At 30.7% G+C, this 21,945-nt stretch overlaps 1 protein-coding gene across 2 annotated transcripts in view; it reads right to left on the bottom strand.

Moving 5' to 3' along the window:
• LOC145239768 (ubiquitin carboxyl-terminal hydrolase 44-like) overlaps positions 1 to 21,945 on the bottom strand; it is a 209,742-nt gene that overhangs the window by 96,172 nt on the left and 91,625 nt on the right. For both annotated transcript variants that reach the window (XM_080103205.1, XM_080103204.1), the window contains exon 2: positions 2,881 to 2,928. The gene's annotated coding sequence lies outside the window, so the exon portion shown is untranslated. The remainder of the gene's footprint in view (positions 1 to 2,880; positions 2,929 to 21,945) is intronic.

Raw genomic sequence — 21,945 nt, 5'->3', positions numbered from 1 at the left:
TTGATTAAATAATTCGAAATAAGAAAAAGATTTGTTTTAATTTAATTATTTTTAATATTTAATTTATCTATAAAATAGATTAAAAAAAAAAATTAAAAAAATAAAAAACAGTCCATCACTACGAATAAAAAAATGTTTCATCAAATTCGGTCCTGAAGTAAATAATTTGAAAAAAAAAAAAAGAAAAAAAAAGAAAAAAAAAAAAGAAAAAAAAAAGATAATTATGCATCTATGTTACCGCACTGAAATCGTTATTTAGAAAGCCATTCTTAACATGAGGGGAGGGTATTTTGTAACTATATTGTACTTTCACTAAATTTAATTTAGGAGATTTTGAAGTATTTAAACTGTCAAATTCTATTAATCAGTCAGCATTAGGCTTTTTTTTATCTATAATTAATTGGGGAAACATTTATTTCGTCATTTGAAGGAGATTTTGAAGTATTTAAACTGAATTTCTAGTTCATTTGTTTATCTGGACTACGAAACATGGAATATTTGGCCTCATTACTATTATATCAAGAAAAGGGGAAATTAGAATTATTCAAACAAACAAAAAAAAGGAAGCAGAGAAATTGTGATGTTTATTTAAATATAAATATGGTACTCTTGCAGAGAAAGACCGTGCTGAAATAACGTTATTTTGAAATTCATATTTAACATGGGGAAGGGTTTTTTTTTTTTTTTTTATTAACTAATTTGTAGTTTCACCTAGCAATTTAATAAAAAAAAAACTTGCACGGTCATTTCTCTACATAAGTACCTGTATTGTCAAAACTCTTATTCAAATATAAATAAATAACAATTTAAACATAAAATCTTCAAATATACAACTGTATAAAAAAAAAAAGGAAAAATTAACTTGTAAATACTATTAAAAAATAGCACAGTAACATACAAATGATTTTTCTTCTAATTTAATTTTATTTACAAATATATAATTTTAATTTTTAAAAATCTATGACATTCATTTAAAATTTACACAATAGAATCCTCATCTAAACAATTTGAGTTTTATTTCTATATTTCTTTCTATAAGTTGTTATGAATAAACGTTAATATGTATATTATGTATTTAAGCAAACCGCCATGTTTTTTTTTTTTAGTTTTCATTGGTAAGCAAGATTTCTTTTATCCAATCAGGATGTAACTAGGGTTTCCATCGTCTAATCAAAATGTTCCTATCAGCGGCACCAATTTTTTTATTTTTATTTTTTTATTTTTTTTATTAATCTCAAATGTTTATTAGCCATTTGGAATATTCTACTTTCCTTTTAAGGTATGTTCAGGATGATAACAGTCAAAGTGAATTAGCATAATTATATATCTATAAAGAGACAATCAATAAAGACAGAAAATTCTCCTCCCTTATAACATTACACTTGTAGATTGTTCGTTTTACTTTAAAATTTTGAAAGTCTGGTATTGTGCATACAAGAGTTTCATTACTTGATCATGAAACTACTCGATATTATATGGAAAACATCATGTACTTTCATGATAAAGAAACATAACTCCATAATACAATGTAATTTCAGAACACTGTATTTCGATTTTATTTTCAATATTTTAATGATATTTTGAATTATACTCAAAAAATAATTTAATAGTATTTTTATTTTATTTTTAATATTTTGACAAATTTTAACTGGACATAAAGAATACGATTTTCAAGATCTTTTCAAGGATTTTTCAAGGTAATAATAAAAATGAAGCCATTTCAAGGAAAAAGAACAATTTAAAGACTTTTCAAGCCTGTGCGAACCCTGAGAGAGGTGGAGACAGGCAAACGGGAGAGAAGGGAGACGAGCAAACGGGAGAGAAGGGAGACGAGCAAACGGGAGAGAAGGGAGACGAGCAAACGGGAGAGTAGGGAGACGAGCAAACGGGAGAGTAGGGAGACGGGCAAAAGGGAGAGAGAAGGAAATGGGCTTGAAAAAGAAATGGGGGAGAAAAAGAAACACGAGAGAGAAGAAAGAAAAGAGAAAAGGAGAAAAGAGAAAAGGAGAAAAGAGAAAAGGAGAAAAGAGAAAAGAGAAAAGGAGAAAAGAGAAAAGGAGAAAGGAGAAAAGGAGAAAGGAGAAAAGGAGAAAGGAGAAAAGGAGAAAGGAGAAAAGGAGAAAGGAGAAAAGGAGAAAAGGAGAAAAGGAGAAAAGAAGAAAAGGAGAAAAGAAAAGGAGAAAAGAAGAAAAGGAGAAAAGAAGAAAAGGAGAAAAGAAGAAAAGGAGAAAAGGAGAAAAGAAGAAAAGGAGAAAAGGAGAAAAGAAGAAAAGAAGAAAAGAAGAAAAGGAGAAAAGGAGAAAAAAGAAAAGGAGAAAAAAGAAAAGGAGAAAAAAGAAAAGGAGAAAAAGAAAAGGAGAAAAAAGAAAAGGAGAAAAAAGAAAAGGAGAAAAAATATAGGAAGTAACTTTTCTGTTTATAGAAGACAAGATAATCCTGCTTTTCGATCAATCCGATCTAAGCAGGTGATAAATTATTTTGCATTCCCTTCTTCCATGGAAAAAGATTGGCACAAGAACGAGAATATTAAAATTTAAGCAAAATTTTCAAAAAGTGATAAAAACAATTCCAATAATTTTCTTAAGGAAACAATTTGAAATTGTAAACATAAAATAAAAAAAAAAAATAATTAGACTAACACAAAAGAGTACATAATCCATCTACATAATTATTTTCATCAATTCAAGAAAACATTGTCATTCACATACAATATAACAATGAATGTAGGATAAGAAGGGAAGGAGGTAAACAGAAGGGGAGAGGAAGAGAATGTGGATGGAGAGAGGGATACAGATGGGGAGCATAGGGTGGGGAAGAGTCTGGAGGAAGAAAAGAATGACCGGAGAGGGGGAGGTGAAAAGAAAATAGCACAAAACTTACCCCATGTATAGTTGACTAGTAATGTAACAGATAAATCCAATGTGAAATCTGAAAATAGATTATGAAATAAGATTATAATCATCTCTTCATTAAATAATGTAAAAATGAATTATTGATATAAAATAAGTATTTTAGAATAACAGAAATATTTCTCATAATTATTTTGTATGCACAGATAAATTAAAGGGCTCATAACTCATCCATTGCTAACATCATGCATTAAAACTGAAATAAAAAGCAATTAGTATTAAAATTAATATTTAAAAGATAAATGAAATTTTTTTAAATAAAACGGTACATGAAAGCAAAGGAAGGAAGTTCACTGAAAAGGAGGGGGGGGCGGATAGTCAAATTATTGTAAAAATCGTTGACCCCCTCCTCTAGCCAGAGTCAATTTAAATAATTTTTTTTCCTGTCGGTAGGGATATATATATATATATATATATATATATATATATATATATATATAAATATTTCATTTTTATTTCTTTTACTTGGGAGTCACAACTTATCAAGGTCTAAAGGCCACTTGAGGATAAGTGTCGACATAAAATGTTATAAAGAGATATTTTATGTACCAATTTTCAGTATTTATTTCAATAATACTCAATACGCGAGTAGAGCTAGGTAGTAAGTTATGAAAATATACAGCAATTAACTTACAATCTTCCATGTTTCATCCCTGTCAGGTTAAAATGCATTTAGCCTGACGATCCCCTACAGCAAATAAACACAAAAGACTATGTAGCTCAATTGCTATATATTTTCATAACTTTTACACACACACACACACAAACACACACACACACACATACACACTTCATACTCCTCCAAAAATTGCTAACCTCTACTCTCCACATCAGAATTAAAGGAATTTGGAAAAAAAAAGTTAAAAAAACAACTTCTTTAATAAAAAATATATTAGGCAATATAATTTGCATAACTATTCTAAATCAAGAAGATATAATTAAATTTTAATAAAAATTAAACCATTATGACAAAACGTGTATTTAAATAAATAAAATTTGAAAAAAAAAAAAAATAATACTATAACATCGAAGCAACCAAACAAAGAACAGAAGATTTTTATATCAGAGTAGATTGGGGAAGAAGAAAAATGCTATCAAGAGAACCTAAGCCCCCACCCCTGACTTTGGTATTACCGGTTCTCATCCACGACTGCAGAACGTGGATTAGTCTGCCAGTATCCTCGGCATCAAATCAATAGATATCAAGTACACTCCAAGATTCCACTAAGGAAAAATGGTAAAACGAGTTCTGTCGAACTTGCATCTTCCTCTGCTAATTCTTGCAGAGAAGGTTAGAATTATTTCTGCTAAAAAGAAAAGATACCCAGAATGTGGATTGAAAAAAAAAAAAAAAAAAAATTGAAGCAGGAATACACGAGCAAGAATGACGTTTGTCATGTCAATGAAATCCTAGCAAGCAGATGTTAACTTGAATACTCGAATGTTTATATATCAGGAAACAAAGCATGGGGAATCTTGTCGCGGACAAAAATAATGCATCTTATTCACGGCTTAACAGTTAAACAAAACATTCAAAGCTCTTGAAAATTCATTTTTGTTAATTAGAATCCTTTTTCGATGTAAAGATAGGAATATCGTTTCAAACAAAATTTGACAAGCAACAAAATTGACGATAAAAAAATCAATTACGAAAATGATTAAAAAAGCCTTAGAAAAAAAATTGAAATACAAGTACATTCACAAACATTAATAAGAGTTTGTTTTGAAGTTTTATCTTTTAGGATCAATGACAAAAATATATATTTAACAGTTTTAAAATTAGTTTTGCACGTTTAGAATGTTTACAAATTTAAAATATCTGACTATACGCATATGTTAGTATGCGTGTGTATTTGAATCTTTTCACCGACAGTAATTATAATTTCCTACATTGACGATTGCATAAGCATAACACACTAGAGTCCATAAGCAAAAGTATTTATAAAAATATTATTATAAGCTCCTTTAACTAATATTGGGCTTCTTTAAGAGAGTTATAATAAGCTGCCATCCTTAGTGTAATGCAATGTTCAGGCCCAAGCTGTTAAACACTATCTCACTAGCTTTCTATATTTGTCTGCTTGCCTTGACCTTAAATACAGAATTTAATTCTCATTCTTTAATAGTGATAATTCTTGGTGACCCGAAGATTGAATACCAGACTGGAGTTAAAGGGGACTTTGCAACTGGGTTCGAATCCTTCGACTGGCAGTAATTATCATTTCCTACACTGATGATTGTGTAAGAATGAAACACTAGTGTCTGTAGGTAAAATTAATATAAATTGAAAAAGTAAGTTTAAGAAGCCAATTAAACGCAGATATTAAATAAAATAAAAAACGTTTATGAATCAAATTTTTGGTGAGCATAGTGCACATCGACTATTCCCTATGGGGATGAAATGCAGAGTCTTCTGGGCAGCTTAATTGCCATAAATATATTTTCATAAATTTATATATATATATATATATATATATATATATATACACACACTAGTAGATGTACCTGGCGTTGCCCGGTATTAAACGTAATGTTAAATTCCTTTAAAGAAAAAATCAGAAAGAAACTGAGACGTGCATGCGAGCATCATTTTTTCTAAACAGTTTACTTCTAGCAAAAAAGAAAAAAAAAAAAAATATATATATATATATATATATATATATATATATTTGAGGTGAGATGAAACCAAAACCTAAAGACAGTGAGTCAAGTACGATAACCATTAGACCAGCTTGCAACAACCTTTAAAAAGTATTTTCAAACCTACTTATTTTTAATGTAAGGAAGCTGTCATGTGAACGATTCACATATGAACAGTTGTGAAAAATAGTTAACAAATATAAATCCGATGACCCCCCCCCCTCGTACCAATTTTTCAATTTTGACCCCTTTAGCAGCTCTTTTTTCCGGATGAAAACCGATTAAACTAGATCAAAAATTCGTTGAGTATATAGGTTGAGAGTTGTCCTCACACATGCACACATTCTCACTTATATATATATCTATAAAAGTAGATATGAGAATTTCCAGTGACTATGCCTTTATTTTTTAGTTGAGATATTGATTTCTACAGCGATTTTATCTCTCCTAATAAAATATTCAAACATATCCTGAATTTTTCAGAAGGATTAAAAAAAAAAAAAAAAAAAAAAATCCATAAAAAATAAAAATTATGTGCATAATTTTTATCGTTTTTTTTTTTTTTTTTTTTAGCCTGACGATTAGCAATGGGGATGAAATGCAGAAACCTCTGTGTAGCTTAATCGTCATGTTTGTATAACTTATATGTACTTACATATTGAGCACTGTTGAAGTAAATACTGAAAATCGATATTGAGCACTGTTGAAGTAAATACTGAAAATCGATACACAAAATATATCTCCATATACCATTTTATGTACGAAATATATATTCATTTTCACACACACACACACACAAACTCATGAGCTGCTGTGTCACTACCATTATTTTATTCCATTTTGATTTTATTAAAAAATTCATAAGTTGTGATATCTGAAAAATTCTTGTATATCTAAAAATAATAAGTCTCTTTATTTCTATATTTTACTTACGGATAATATTGAAGTAAAGGGATTCATTTTGCTATTGGATTTAAATAAAGTAATTATGAAGCAATGCTGAAAAAAAAAAAAAAGACCCTCACTTTCTTTAAATGCTCATAAGATACTTAAAGAATGGCTTGTCAGAGAGACATTTAAATATTAATCATTGAATCAAAATACAGTGAGAAATGAGTGGTGTACAGAGCTGCGAAATGTCTAACTTGTTTTTACAAACTCCAGCTATTTAGAATTTAAAATAAAGATTCCATACATAGTTAAATCATTGAACTTAGGAACATTTTAACATTTATTTTAAGTTAGTAAAGTATACAGAAAAAAACCTTTACGAAACAAACGTTCATTCATTCAGCTTTAGCATAATAACTAGTAGGTCTACCCGATGTTGGTGGGGCCATAAAATAAAAATTATTTTATATTAAAACTCACATCTCAATCCATCTTTCTCGGTTTTCCACATCCTTTCTCCCTACCCCTTTTCACATTCACCCAGTCCATTCCTCTCTCTTGTTTAAATGTATTGAAAATATTAAAAAAAAAAAAAAAATTAAAATCATTCACCTGAGATTTCAGTTTAAAAGAAACATGGAGATCCCTACCCACTTCCTCAAAAATATAATGAAACCTATACTCATTTTAGTGTATTCTTGAGTCTGTCTTTCTCTTAAACATACAATGCATTGAAAATGTACTACCGTGTTATTGCACACACTTATCTATCATATATATATATATATATATATATATATATATATATATATATTGACCTTTGACTACCTAGCAGTGCAGAGTTAAAATTTTTCTCCCAGGCAATGCAGTGTTTAAAAACACCTGTTCCATGTAGGATTGCTTTATCTAGGATATTGTGTTACATTGTCAGGGCCTGTATGACTTGGAGGCACCAGAACGAATATGTAATATTGGGGCTATGTATTATGTATACTTGATCATCTCGATATCAATATGTCTAGCGATTGTTTAAACAGGACATACATGGGGTTTTACATTGGCCAATGAGAAAACATACCTGGTCCCATCTTGAGTTGATCTTGATTTGATGAATCCTCGGAAAAGCTGCAAACGAAGATTTGTATGACCCAAAGCCTTGGTGGTATATACAGTAGTTTTATTTTGGCGGTTTTCCCTCCATTAGAAAGCTTTAACGCTGGTCTTAACTTTTTACTATCAACATTTTCCTCTACTCGGAGCCATTACTGTCCACTACCATCCTTCTTCCTCTGAATACCGACCGCATCTATTAACTATGACTCCCAATTAACTGATACGTGTCTTTCAAGCTCTCTCGTTGCATCATTAACTTCCCGTGACTGAAGACAAATCAAATGATCTACCTTCATCATGTATTTTGTTCATGTTGTAACATCTTTTCTATTAAAACATTTTTATTCATCTAAAATTCCTTCTTGTTATTGTTTATAGAATCTAGTCAAGTTAAATTCTTAAAACGTCATTTAACCATATTTGTCCTTGAATTGCATTTTTCTCTTTAAAAGAGATCTAATTCAATCTACACGATAACAATAATAATCTTCTGGCTCAGATACTTCGGCAATACCCAGGGTGTGCTAATATGCAACAACTGATCATGCTCAGAAACGCTAAGTAAACACAACTACTCTATTCATGATATTGAGCACTTTGGATTAACTTATATTACTAACCAAGTATAATATTATAATATGTATTATTATTACTATTATGATTCCCGGGCAACTATGAGTTAAGAAAAAACTTTTATTTATCAGATAAACATAATTTTTAGACACACCTGCTCTGTCTAGGATGTTGAACACTTTTGTATTACTATATACGATTTAACAAATTCAAAACTAATCTTACATTTGTCCTGATTAGGGCACTAATGAAACCATCTAAATAAAATAAAGGATGCCAGCAGAGCACTTTTTTTTAGTATCTGGCTACGACAATTTCTATCATTTAAATATGTTTCTTAAGCAATATCAATTCTCTTTGAACTAATGCCGTGTGCTCATTATATCTCCCTTGTTTTGCGGATTATCAATAAAGATAGTTTACTTAAGGAATAATATTTACGTAATGATTAATTTTTTGTTCATATGTTAATTTCTTTAAATTAATAAAGCACTTATCAAGTGAAAAAGAAATAATTTAGGTGAGATTCAAGCTCAGTCTCGGTTACAATCACCTTTTCCAGATTTCTTACCCCCACCCCGTCCCTAGTCCAAAAAGGAATAATTTTATCAATTTTTTTCAAACATTACTTTTTAACAATATCACACACAAAAAATAAATCTGGCAGGAATAATGAACTTAAAACCTTTTTACTTACACAAAGTTTCACCAGATTTTCATGAATTTAAAAGAAACAATTATAATAGTACAGGGCAATTTTTTTTTACCAAGTTGTGAGACTCCCATATTGAAAAATAAGAACTCCAAAATATATAAAGGTGACTCAATGAAAAGTTATATATATCATTAAGAAAACAGACTGGAAAAAAAATTTGAGTAAAAATGATTTGCTTCAGTTTTAAATTGAATTTACATTTTAAATTTAAATTTTAAAGACAAAGGAGGTATAAATATGAAGCTAAAATCAAACATTAATAAAATAAATAAAATTATATACTGAAATTAAGAACAAATGAGCAATAATTAGAAAAAAAATGAAAATGATAAACAATTTTGTAAGCATTATAAAAGTGAAAAACTATCCAGAAAAAAATATATAAACAAGGAATCACCTTCCAATTTTCATGAAATCTAAAGTATCTATAAGATACTAACTCAGAAAGTTTTCTAAAAGTTCCGTTTCTTTCGACTATATTAGTGAGTGAAATAGAGGAAGGGCATTAAAAAACACGCAAAAGTAATTCTCTTCAATATTTTATCAGATAGACCCCAAAAACCATTTGTAGTTTCATTCTGTTACTATTATTTCTGAATTAATCCAGTTTATTGTTTAAACGCTCCTTAATGCCGTTTTAATTGGATAAATTGTCTTCAAAATACTATTATAAAACAAAAACAATCAAGCCCGTTTCTACAGTTATAGACTTGCATGATTGCTAAGCCTGCTGTCATGTTGATATAAACTCATTTGAAAAGTAAAACCAATCCTAAAAAAGTCATTCAGTGACCATTTTTATTTAAGCATTGTAAAGATCCGTATTTGGATACTTTAAACTACTATTCTCATCTTGAGTGTTAATTTCAGTGTTATGACGTGACCATCGTCATAGATGGCCTGTCAGCTGAAAAATGACGTCATCACCATAGGTTCAGGCAAGCAAGATAAGTGGAACACAGACTGTCGATAATGAGCAGACATTTTTTACAGAAAGCGTTAGAAAACTTCAAAATTGGATTAAAAAAGGTAAACATGATACTTTGTAATGAAACTCATCCAATATTAATAAAAAATATAATAAAAAACAAATTGAAAGGGAGAAAAGTTGTTAAAGTTTAAAAAGAAAAGGAATACGACTTGATTTGTATGAAACTAAAGCTTATTCAATAGAAATAAATAAAAATGAATAAATATTTTTTAAATAAAAAACAAAAAAACAAAAACAATATTTTAAAAATCAAAACTGAAAAAACAAACGATAAATTAGTTTAACTGAAATACGAACAATAAATTAGTTTATCTGAAAAACGAACAATAAATTAGTTTATCTGAAAAACGAACAATAAATTGGTTTAACTGAATAACAAACAATAAGTTAAAAATTAAATTCAAACAAATGTTACTATAAACAAAGTTACTAAGGCAGAAATATTTCAAACATTGAATATTAAAACTTTTCAAAAATCTGTTGTAGAATTTAATTAAAAGTTTGAATTTTTCTTTTTCTGATTTTTTTTTTTTTTTTTTTACTAATATTGTCATTCTCTTTGCGACAAAAACTGTTTATAAGGGAATTCGATGAACTCCATATCATTTTTTCAATTTGCTGAATAGTGTGACCCTCATCACAAGAGTCAACATGAAATAATCGATTTTGATCAACCAAAATATTTAAAATTATTTACATGGCTAATTTTCTCTGATGAATCGAATGTAAAAAAGAATCGCATTTTGTAAGTTTGTTTATAACTATATAATTATATAAGACAAAATTATTAGTTATATCATTTGGGTATAGCAGAGAACCTCTGTTAATACCCTGAAAGTAGCTGTTTAATTCAGCTATTTCTTCAACAACCTCTCTCCCGGATATTAAATTTTAGCAGCTATTGGATTTCAGTTTTTTGAAAACTGCATGACAGCAATAATCTGCTAAGTATAATATAACAGGAAGTACTCCCTTGCATTGATTAACATCATCTTCTGTTACAACTATGTTAAATTTATAAACATGTAACTCTTGCTCCCTTGTCATTTCATCCCAGTTAGTTTCTTTTAAATTTTTCAATTCAATAGTTCGATTATTAATTGGTAAGCTCAATTTTAAAACTGACAACATTGAGTTTTTTTTTTCACATTCATACACCTGACGTATCGATATATTATACTGATCTCCACTAAGTTGTTGATACTGGCCAAACCTTGCCTCAAGGTTATCTGAAACTTTCCTGGTAAGATATACACCATGTTCAGTACATTTATACAATATTTAGTCAATTCTAAAATTGTGTAAGTAGTATGGTGCAAAGCAGTATATGTTTCCTTTGTTAACTTACCAGTTCTTCCAGAAACGCTATTCCAAGTTTCTAACCAGTCACAGAACACATTTAGGAAACTACAATTATCACTATTTAATGTAAGTGGATTAGCATATTTATTACGAAGTCGACATGTTTTTTTTGTTTTTTTTACATGGGGATCACCACTTATCAATGCCCGAAGGCCACTCAGGGATAAGGGTTATTGCGTGTACAGTAATCAACAAGATAGTATTGTAGTAATCATTAGTATTGGGGGTTTGGATAGAGTGTCTTACTTAAGGGGGCAGTTTGTCAAGAGTTTGTTTATCTTGAACTTGAAGACGTCCAAGTTGTAGTCAGGTGGGAAACAGGCAAGCGGCAGAGAGTTCCACTGGCGTGCAGTTCTAAGAAAGAAGCTTTGCTCATGGAATCTACATTTGGATTTAGGCACAGATAAAGAGTAGGGAAAATTATTGACAGTAGTTTCAGCCAGATGGGTGTTTCTCGTGAAAGATTGGCAAGCTTTTGAAGTCAACTTATAGCAATATTTCACAAGTGATTGAGATTCTAGGGCATAAAGCTTATGTAAACTAGAAAATGGAGCACTTTGGATGTTATCTAATTCATGATTTCCATTATAAAAAAACTTTCAGAACATCATGCATTTACGTTCATCTTTTTGGCCAAGCCAATTGTTTCTAATGCATTTTGATATATGCAATGAGTCGAATAAGAAAAGAGGGCTAGACGTTCTAACTGGATGGGGATATACAATTGAAAGCTTTCATGGGCTACAAAAGAAAGACATAGCTTTTTTATTTATTGCATTATTATCTGTTATAAAACATAATACCTTAAACCTTATATCTTCTAAGCCAATTATTACACGTTTAATTATGTCAAATAAGTTCTCAGCTAGAAGACATTTAGTTGGCATAACATGCACAACATCCTTATATTGTGAGAATACAATGCTAAGCATAAAAGCAAATGTACTTGTGGCAGGTTCATTGCTGTTGTTAGCTAAGCCAACAATATTACCACCTTTATAATCAAGATAAGGTTTGAGATGTCTTTCATTAACAAGTAAAGATACTGTGATGTCATTCTGCATTAGTAACTTGAACTTTTAATATACATGAGAAAATTATTATCGTATTGTTAAATGACAGGATTCATAGAAATTGATGAGGTTAATCTTCGAATGGTTGAATAGCATGGTAAAATTACATTTTTAGTGTCTCTTAACAGTCTGTACCCTCTAGGGGAGCAGTTATATAATAAGGAAGAAAATACCATCATTTCACTCGAATAATTAATCTTATTGTCATTATGTTAATTTGTTCATATATGAACTTAATGACATTAAAATATTTAAATGATTCATCTTGCACCAATAGCAAAAATGATAAGATTAATTTTAATAAAGAACTTATATTAGAAGTTTTAATTTCCTGTTCTTCGATGTCCATTTTTTTTTTCATGTTTTCTATCAAAATCTGCAGAGTATTTTCCTCTTTTACATGTTTAGGAATTCTATAATCCCCTATAGCACTCATTTCCACATCACTACAGAATACTCTAACGGCCAAGTCCGGTTCAATCGCCATAGGCATTTTTATTTTTGGGCATGGGCATCTCTTTATATGGCATATAATGATGGTATTGTCTTGCCTAATAGAAGTCCAATAATTTTTATCTATAAATGTTAATTTTTTTTCTAAATCATCAATATTATGGAAAGTTTTGTTTCCGTAACTAAATCGTCAGCAACACTTTCACATAATGTATGCTTAAGAGCAGAATTTTCTAAGCGCATTTTCTTTACATTCGGAGACTCTCTAAAAGTTTGGTAATATTCGAAGAATAGCACCATCCTTAAGATAGGGATTTTTTAATTTAACACTAATTGTCTTTCCAGTCCTTTCATCAAATGCTGATGCCTCTCACTGTATGTCTTCAGGTCGAAAATGAAGTTCACATATCTAAAGAAATAATTTAAAAGAAAATCGTACCATGTTTGACTTAATACAAAAAAAAAAAAAAAAAATTTACATGACAAAAAAACCGATAAAATCAAAAAATAAGGTAAATGTGCATAATTAGTTCACCCTCAAAAAATCCTTTTAAATTACCACTTTTATAGGTTTTCGGGGGTGCTGAAAACAAAAATAACGTTTAAAATTACGACAAACTAGTAGTTTCCAAGATATAAAGAGATGTTAGTTTAAAAATAATTTAACCTAAAACAACCACCCACTCTACGGCCAATTTTTTTTTTTTTTTTTTTTTTTTTTTTTACATGGGTAATGAGCAATTTTTTTAAAAATTACATTTTCGCCTCAAACAAGGCGAAGTGCCTCTTTGATGTAGGAATGAAACAACTAAACGTAAAATGTGCACCTACAGTTGACCCCCTCTCTCCGACAAAAATGATGTGTTCATTATACATTGACTCCCAACCCCCAACATAAAGATGGCCATACTCATTTTTCTTCGCTTTTATTTGTTAAAAAAAAAAAAAAAAAAAACGATGCCCATAAAGTTACCACTCATTTTACGTTAAATTTTTATAGAAAAGTGATCCATTTTTTAAAACTAACATTTCTTCATCTTGAAAACTACTCGTTTGCCATAATTTTTAAACTTTATTACTAGTAGTATCAGAATTTTGGGGTAATTTTTGACAACCCTAACACAAAACTGCAAATAACATACAAAACTCGTAATTTCTCCGTTTTATTTTCTTTATGGAATATACTTCCAAAATAAACTATTAAAATTGTTTAAAAAAATAATATATTTTTTGTATTGCCAGCATTTTGTAAACACTTTTTTTAAATAAAAAATAATATTTCTATTATTTTTTAAAAACAATTTTAATAGTTTACTTTGGAAGTATATTCTCTAAAATTCTGACACCTACAGGGCCACGACATTTACCACAAATAATTATTAATAAGCTTTTTGGGATAACAAAAACGGTCATAAACTTAAAAAAAAAGTTTAATCTATTTCACGCTGATATAAATATTGCACAGTAAAATGGTTACACTAAAAAGATAAATGATTTTTCTTATTTAGAATTATTTAAACAAGGAATTCCGTTTTTACGATATCGCTTTTATTAAATTGTTAGGTGAAAGTACATAATATTTTCACCATACTCCCCATTTTAAATAAGTTTCTAAATAATAATTTATTATTTGAGCATATAACTTAAATTACATGTAAAATTCATTTTTTATATACATACTTTCATTTTAAAATACATTCTAAAAAAATAAATAAATAAAAATAAAAAAAGGCGCGTTTTTTTTTTTCTTTTTTTAAATATCTCAAACATTTTAACACTTACTCTTCTATATTTAGATGGAGTAAAATCCTTTCTTTTTATTGCATTAATCCACTGGTAAATTATTTCCCTTTTTTTGGGAAATGAAAACACAGTAACTTTTGGTCCATTTTCGTAGTTACCTCGGCATTTTGGAACTATACATCTCGATGGCATGTTTAAATTTATTTAAGCCTCCAAAACTTTAAACCAACTTCCGGTTTAGTCATGAGACACGTGATCAAATTTCAACAGACCGATGTTCATGACGTCATCAGACTAAATTATAGGCGTCGCTAGGCCATCATATTACGGTAGCCACGGTTATGGTCGATGTAACCCCCGATCTTCTTCAGGTGTATTATGTTAAACCCTAGAATATTTCTGTCAAACTCAATAATCTACATAGAATTTCGAATGGAAACCTCTATTTAATCCATGGGGATAGCATGCTCTCATTCCCTAAACTATAAGTGGATAGAAGTTCTAAGTAATTCACAATCATATTTTTTAGTGTCGTCCACATTGAGGATTGAACTGTCAACCTCCAGAAGTATAACTTTTACAACTTTTATCAAGTACTATGCCACAGACCCTTGTGAAGATTTGTACTTATTCTTGTACAAAGCTTTTTTGGCCATTAAATCAATTATATCACTTTTATTGTATCAAAAAGCAGCTGCCAGTTTTTGTAAACAAGGAGTTTACAAAAAAAATTATGAATTTATTTCATCCTGATATGCATATAAAACATTTCAACCTATCATTTAAGAATTTTTTTTCCCCCTATTTTCATTATTTGTTCCCACATTCTCTCAGAGGCTTTGTCTACCACGCTTGCACTTGAAGTAGCATTTTTAGAAGTGTCAACATCTATAATATAAATCTCACCTGTGTTTAAATGTATGTATGTAGGTTTGCCTAAAACTTTCGACAGAGGCGACGGATTTTCATAAGATCAGTATTGTTTTGAAGCCTGACCCTTCAACGACAAATATAAAAAAATTCGCCCAAAAACATTAATTCCTTCACCCTCAACTGGGCACTTTTCTATAGGGAGGGGGACTAAACCGGAAGTTGGTTTAAAGTTTTGGAGGCTTAAATAAATTTAAACATGCCATCGAGATGTATAGTTCCAAAATGCCGAGGTAACTACGAAAATGGACCAAAAGTTTGGAAGTCATCCCCTCTTCAGTTGTCTAGCCTTAATTTAAACCTACATCACTTCCGGTTTAACGATGGATGCAACAGCAAACACGTCACTTTTTTTTTTTCACATTCTTTTCCTCCTTCATGGTACAGGTTCGAGCCTGTCTGCGCACTACCACTTTTTTTTTTTTTTTTTTTGTGCTCAACACTCCTCCAAACACCCGGGCAACGCTAGGCAACCAGGTTAGTCTCTCTATAAGGGATTGTCTGTCAGTATGTCCAGGCATAAGTTTGAAATAGCATTGTAAGCAATAAATACTCAAGCTGAATGGCCGCATCAATACTTGTAAGGAGTGTGTAGACACTTATATTCTTCAATTTAAAATGAGTTATCTCCCTTACCAATTTTTATTTTCAGATATTAATAATTTAAAAATATTTCAGTTTGGCCGAGATGACTGCCAATAAGTTATCAAATAAACAAAATAAATTGGGTATGACTTTGAAAATTCAGTCAGATGTTAGATATTTAAAAAGCGAAGACAAACAGAAAAACAAGAATGGATATTAAGATGTCTTGGTACTTTTAAAGAATTGATATCCAGGGACTTGCAGTATTTAAATAGTTTTGAGTTTCGACTGAGAATCATAAGTCAATCCTGGAAATGGCCAAAGCAGTTTACGATTTGAAGATTGCCTTTGCTTTTCAAGTGGAAATAAATAACATTTACATAAAACGCGATACATCCAGCAGCCGCGCTAGATAGCCCAGGGGTAGAGGCTTAGGCTTCTATACATGAGGTCCCGATTTCGAATCCTGCTACATTCAGCAACTCTGATGAATTATAGATGACGAAGCATGAATCATTGGATAATTATATTTGAAACTATATATAGTTAAAAAATTTTTTTATGTATATAAATATATATATATATATATATATATATATATTATATATGCATACATATACTAGTGATGAGATAATTCCAATACCCCCCCCCCCTGATTTTGATACAATTACTGATTCCGATTCTTTATAAATCTCTAATTATTTAACTATAAGATTGTTATTTTCTCTGATTTTCGTAAAAACACATGTTAAATATGCAGATATTTTCATAAACATAAAATTACACTTATGGAGGAGGATCTATCGATTTTAGTTTTACTGGTATTTTAAAATCAATAAATATTTAATATTTTATTATTACCAGCAATGGAAGATTTGGGTTTGAACAAAATCAAATAAAAAAGACAATTAAAAGAATCGTTTTGGCATCGGAAAATAGACATCAATTTTTCCGATTCCGATTCTGATACCCCCAAATCTTCCAATTTTTCCGATTCCCAATTCCGATTAATTGTCCCAACACTAATACACACTAGAAGGCTGCCCAGCATAGCCCAGTTGTAAGATATGTTTAAACATATTTTAATATATGCAGATTTCATATTTACTATTATAAAACCAATACTTTATTGATTATTATATTGTACCCAATATATAGTAATGATTTCAAAAGTAAAAAAAAAAATATTACTTCAAACTAAAACATATAGCGTCCCAGCCTTTAGTAATTAAGTTTGAAAAGTTTGCTAGAAATTACGTCACGACGGTGAAAAACAAATTTAAACTTTTAGTATAATACGTCCGTCCCATCACACAAAAGACCATAATAAAAAAAAATAAATAAATAAAAAAATACTGCTGAACGAATCCATTTCAAGTATTTAGGGGAACTGAAAAGCAAGTAAGGCACCATCTCCCCACCTTTAATTTATTTCAATAATTAGTTTGTTTTTTTTGTTTTGTTTTTTTACTTAACTCTACCGATTTATACGTTTTTCCAGTTTGAGAAGTTTTCAGTCTCTTATTTCTTTCTTAGCTTAAATAATTCAAGCATTAGTTTATATTTATATTAAAAACAAACACGGAGGAAACAATGTTTTCTTTTCTTTTTTTTTTTAATCATTTTAATGGAGGGTGTACACCTGTAATATATAATAAGCCCCTATTTAGATGTTGGCTATATTGAACGCCACAAAGGCGCTCATGGCCTTGTGCCGTTCAGTCAGCCACTAATCAGAACATGCGGAAGTCACCTCAGAAGCTATAGCTGCATATTGCATTTTGATAAACTGTTTAGACTAAACACTTCACTTTTACTTTGAGATTGTTTATAAAACACAACATTCAACTCTTATACAATTTTGATGCCTTAAACCCATTGAGTGCATTTGTGCCCATGATTTTCTTCTATGTGGCATTCCCCTGCCCCTTTTTCCCCTTCAATGTCAGCAAGTCTAGTAGTTGGGAGTTAACTTTTTGACACATGAGTACCAAAGAGATTATTCAATTTAACCTTTAAGAATTCCCCTTCCCATCCGGAGATGTTTGGGTCTCCCATCCTTTCCTTTTCTCTCCATATTATATACATGAAGTGTGCACAAAACTAAGCTACAGTAGAGATTTTAAAAAATAAAAAAAAAAAGAGGGGGACACAGACATTTGATAAGATCCAAAAGTCAAAAATCACTGACTTGTACTGTATATAGTATAGTGGATATACAACATTGTAAAAGTAGTAGTAACGGTAACACTATAACTCAAACCAAACTAAGGATAGTTTATACACACACACTAGCAGGCCGCCCGGCATTCCCCGGTCGTAGAATACACTTAAATATGATATTTTGATTAATGCAGATTTCATATTTATTATTATTATTATATTACATTGGACCCAATGTATAGTAATGATTAAAAAAAATTGACTCATGCGCTACCAAAACGAAATCCAATTGAAATTCATTAAAATTGTGGGATCTGCGTTCGCGCCTGGTCCACAAAGTATGGAAATAAAAAATTTAAAAATTAAAAAAAAAAACGTTTACAAGTGTTTTTGATATAGATGTACTTTGATAAGTATATTTTAACTTGAATAGGGATGGTATAATAAAATTGTGGGGTCTGCGTTCACGCCTGGCCTCCATAGAATATTGTGATAAGTGTTTCAGTAGGTGTGTCAGAAACTTCGTGAAAAATATTGAATTCGACGCCGTCTTTCCAAGCTCATAACTACTTGAAAAATGTAATTCAACCCCTAATTTTTTTTTTTTTCCCCAATCAAAGGAGCAAGGACCAAGGTTTCATTTAAAAAAAATGAAAAAATACCAACAACATGGTTAAAAAAAAAAAAAAAAAAAAAGATTTTAAACCTCGAACTTTGCAGGTAAATTTCCAAAAAAAGTTTTTTTTTGTTTTAAATTAGAATATATTATTTATTGATATTTTATTTTCAATTTGTGATATATAAAACTTTGGCAGATAACTTATTTACTTTTTAATAGACATTTCAAAATGGGGGTCCGTGAATTAAAAAAAAAAAAAAACGTTTGTCTAAACTATTATATTCAGTTTATTGGAAAGAGCATAAAATTTCACATTGACCCCGAAAATATTGTAAAAATAGAATCAATAGAAAAATTTTGATAGATTTTTAAGGTTTAAAAATTGAAAAATACTGAACTCGTAAAATTCAATTAATTTCATTACTGTTTTTTAAAAAATAAAAAATAATATTTCTATTACTTTTTATACAACTTTAATAGTTTATTTTGGAAGTATAATCCATAAAGAAAATAAACAACCCACTTTAAACGGAGAAATTACGAGTTTTTTTATATTTTATTCGCAGTTTCGTGTCAGGGATGTCAAAAATTCCTACAAAAATTCTGATACACCTAGTGTTTTATTGTGAACAGGTATGGTATAATAAATTATGGGGTTTATCTATTTTATTTTTGCTTTCATCATATTTTGTTTTGGTTTTGATACCCTCAAATTCGAAGCTATCTCTTTACAACCCTTCCTTTTGATAACCTATCATCTATATATATAAAAGCGAAAATGTATGTATGTATGTATGTATGTATGTATGTACGCTTTTCCTCGATGTCCACAAAAGGCTTCTTTCAGAGAAGCGCTTGCTCGGTTCACAACTTCTTAAAACTTTTTATATCATCTATAAATTGTAATATCTCAGAGTTACCCACGGAGCTCACCTGTCTATTTAATTTTATTGACTTTCAAACGTTAATTATTCCACATTTCCCGCATCGGCGCGCATTACATTCGGTTTTCGGTATAAAAAAAAGCGAAACTCGACTCTAATCACAGGCCGAAAGCCAGTTGTCTCAAGAGAGCTAAGTAACGTTTGTTCAATGTCGACTTCGTCATATCAGTCTGTAGCTTTCATTTCGCTCCTCCTAATAAACAGGGAGCGGGTTTTTAAAAACAAACAAACCGATTTATTTACCTCATTCAAAACTGTCCCGCACAAAATCGTAACTGCTGGATACCTATTGCCGTCACGTCAATCAAAAATGCGCACCTGTTTTTTTTTTTTTAACACTTTACTATTTTCCAACTGCGCGTCGTGAAGGCATCGTTTTTTTTTTTCACGGGCACCTGTTTTTTTTTTTTGTTTTTTTATACACATTTTCGGGGTTTTTTTTTTCACATACCCCGAAAAATACCCGGGCAACGCCGGGTACCCCTCGCTAGTATATATATATATATATAAAAGCGAAAATGTGTGTATGTATGTATGTGTGTATGTCTCGCAAAAACTTTCCATACGGGTCACGGATTTTTGCCAGATCGGTATCATTTTAAACTTCCATCCTTTGCCCGACAAATATCGAGAAATTGGCCAAAACGTTAATTTTTTCACCCTGAAATCATCACTTTTCTACAGGGGCGGGGGTCAGCAAAAACCCTCCTCTCATGATGAATTCGGTTCTACGCATGCATCATACGGCGTCGTAATCCGATTTACTTTAAATATTTGAAAAAGCGACAATTTTGGCAACGTCGTTTTAGCTCAGTTGCTTAGAGCGCGGCCTCATTATCTAAAGGTTTTGGGTTCGAATCGTGGTGTGAGATGTCTTTTTTTTTTTTTTTTTCGATTTTTTTAATTTTAATATTGAAGCAGGGTTATTTAAGCCATTTTTCACCTGTTTTTCAGATTTTTTTTAACATTCGTTTTTCTGTTTTTTTTTATTTTTACTTCGCTTATTCTTAGGTTTTCATTAACCCCCCCCCACAAACCGACTGACCACACACACCTGCAAACACTCGGGCAACACCGGGTACCCCCCGCTAGTCTATCTATATATATAAAAGCGAAAATATATGTATGTATGTATGTACGCTTTTCCTCGATGTCCACAAAAGGCTTCTTTCAGAAGCGCTCGCTCACTCGCTTCGCAACTTCTTAAAACTTTTTATATCATCTATAAATTGTAATATCTCAGAGTTACCCACGGAGCTCGCCTGTCTATTTAATTTTATTGACTTTCAAACGTTAATTATTCTACATTTCCCGCATCAGCACGTGTTACATTCGGTTTTTGGTATAAACAAAAAGCGAAACTCGACTCTAATCACTGGCCGAAAGCCAGTTGTCTCTAGAGAGCTAAGTAACGTTTGGTCAATGTCGACTTCGTCATATCAGACGGTAGCTTTTATTTCGAGACGAGACGCTCCCCCTAATAAACAGGGAGCGGGTTTTTAAAAACAAACAAACCGATTTATTCACCTCATTAAAAACTGTCCCACACAAAATGCTAACTGCTGAATACCTATCGCCGTCACGTCAATCAAAAACGCGCACCTGTTTTTTTTTCACACTTTTCTATTTTCCAACTGCGCGTCAAGACTTCGTTTTTTTTTTTCACGGGCACCTGTTTTTTTCACATTTCGGGTTTTTTTCACACACAACTACAAACACCCAGGCAACGCCGGGTACCCCTCGCTAGTATCTTCTATATATATAAAAGCCAAACGTCTGTGTGTATGTATGTATGTTTGTTTGTTTGTAACGCTAAAACTTTTGAAAGACGGAACCAAACTTGACAAATTTGGTATCATATCGAAGCCCCATCACCCGGATGACAAATATCGAAATTTCACGTCAAACGGACCACTAGAAGTTGGTCAACTGATCAGTTATCTTCGAGGGGGGCCCCCAAAAAACCTGTCCTTATCTATATATATAAAAGACAAATGTTTGTTTGTAACGCTAAAACTTGAGATGAAAGATTCCTCTCCCCTAAGAATAAAACATATGTTCAATATCTGCTTTTGTTTTTTCATTGTTTATACGGTCCCGAGCAACGCCGGGTAGCCCTGCTAGTATATATATAAAAGCGAAAATGTGTGTATTTTTGTTTGTATGTGTGTTCGTATGTCTCGCAAAAACTTTCCACACGGGTCACGGATTTTTGCCAGATCGGTATCATTTTAAACTTCC

The sequence above is a fragment of the Euprymna scolopes genome, chromosome 19 (assembly GCF_053919585.1).
Source record: "Euprymna scolopes isolate OS-2025 chromosome 19, ASM5391958v1, whole genome shotgun sequence".
Taxonomy (NCBI): domain Eukaryota; kingdom Metazoa; phylum Mollusca; class Cephalopoda; order Sepiida; family Sepiolidae; genus Euprymna; species Euprymna scolopes.
This window is presented reverse-complemented; position numbering and strand designations above follow the sequence as displayed.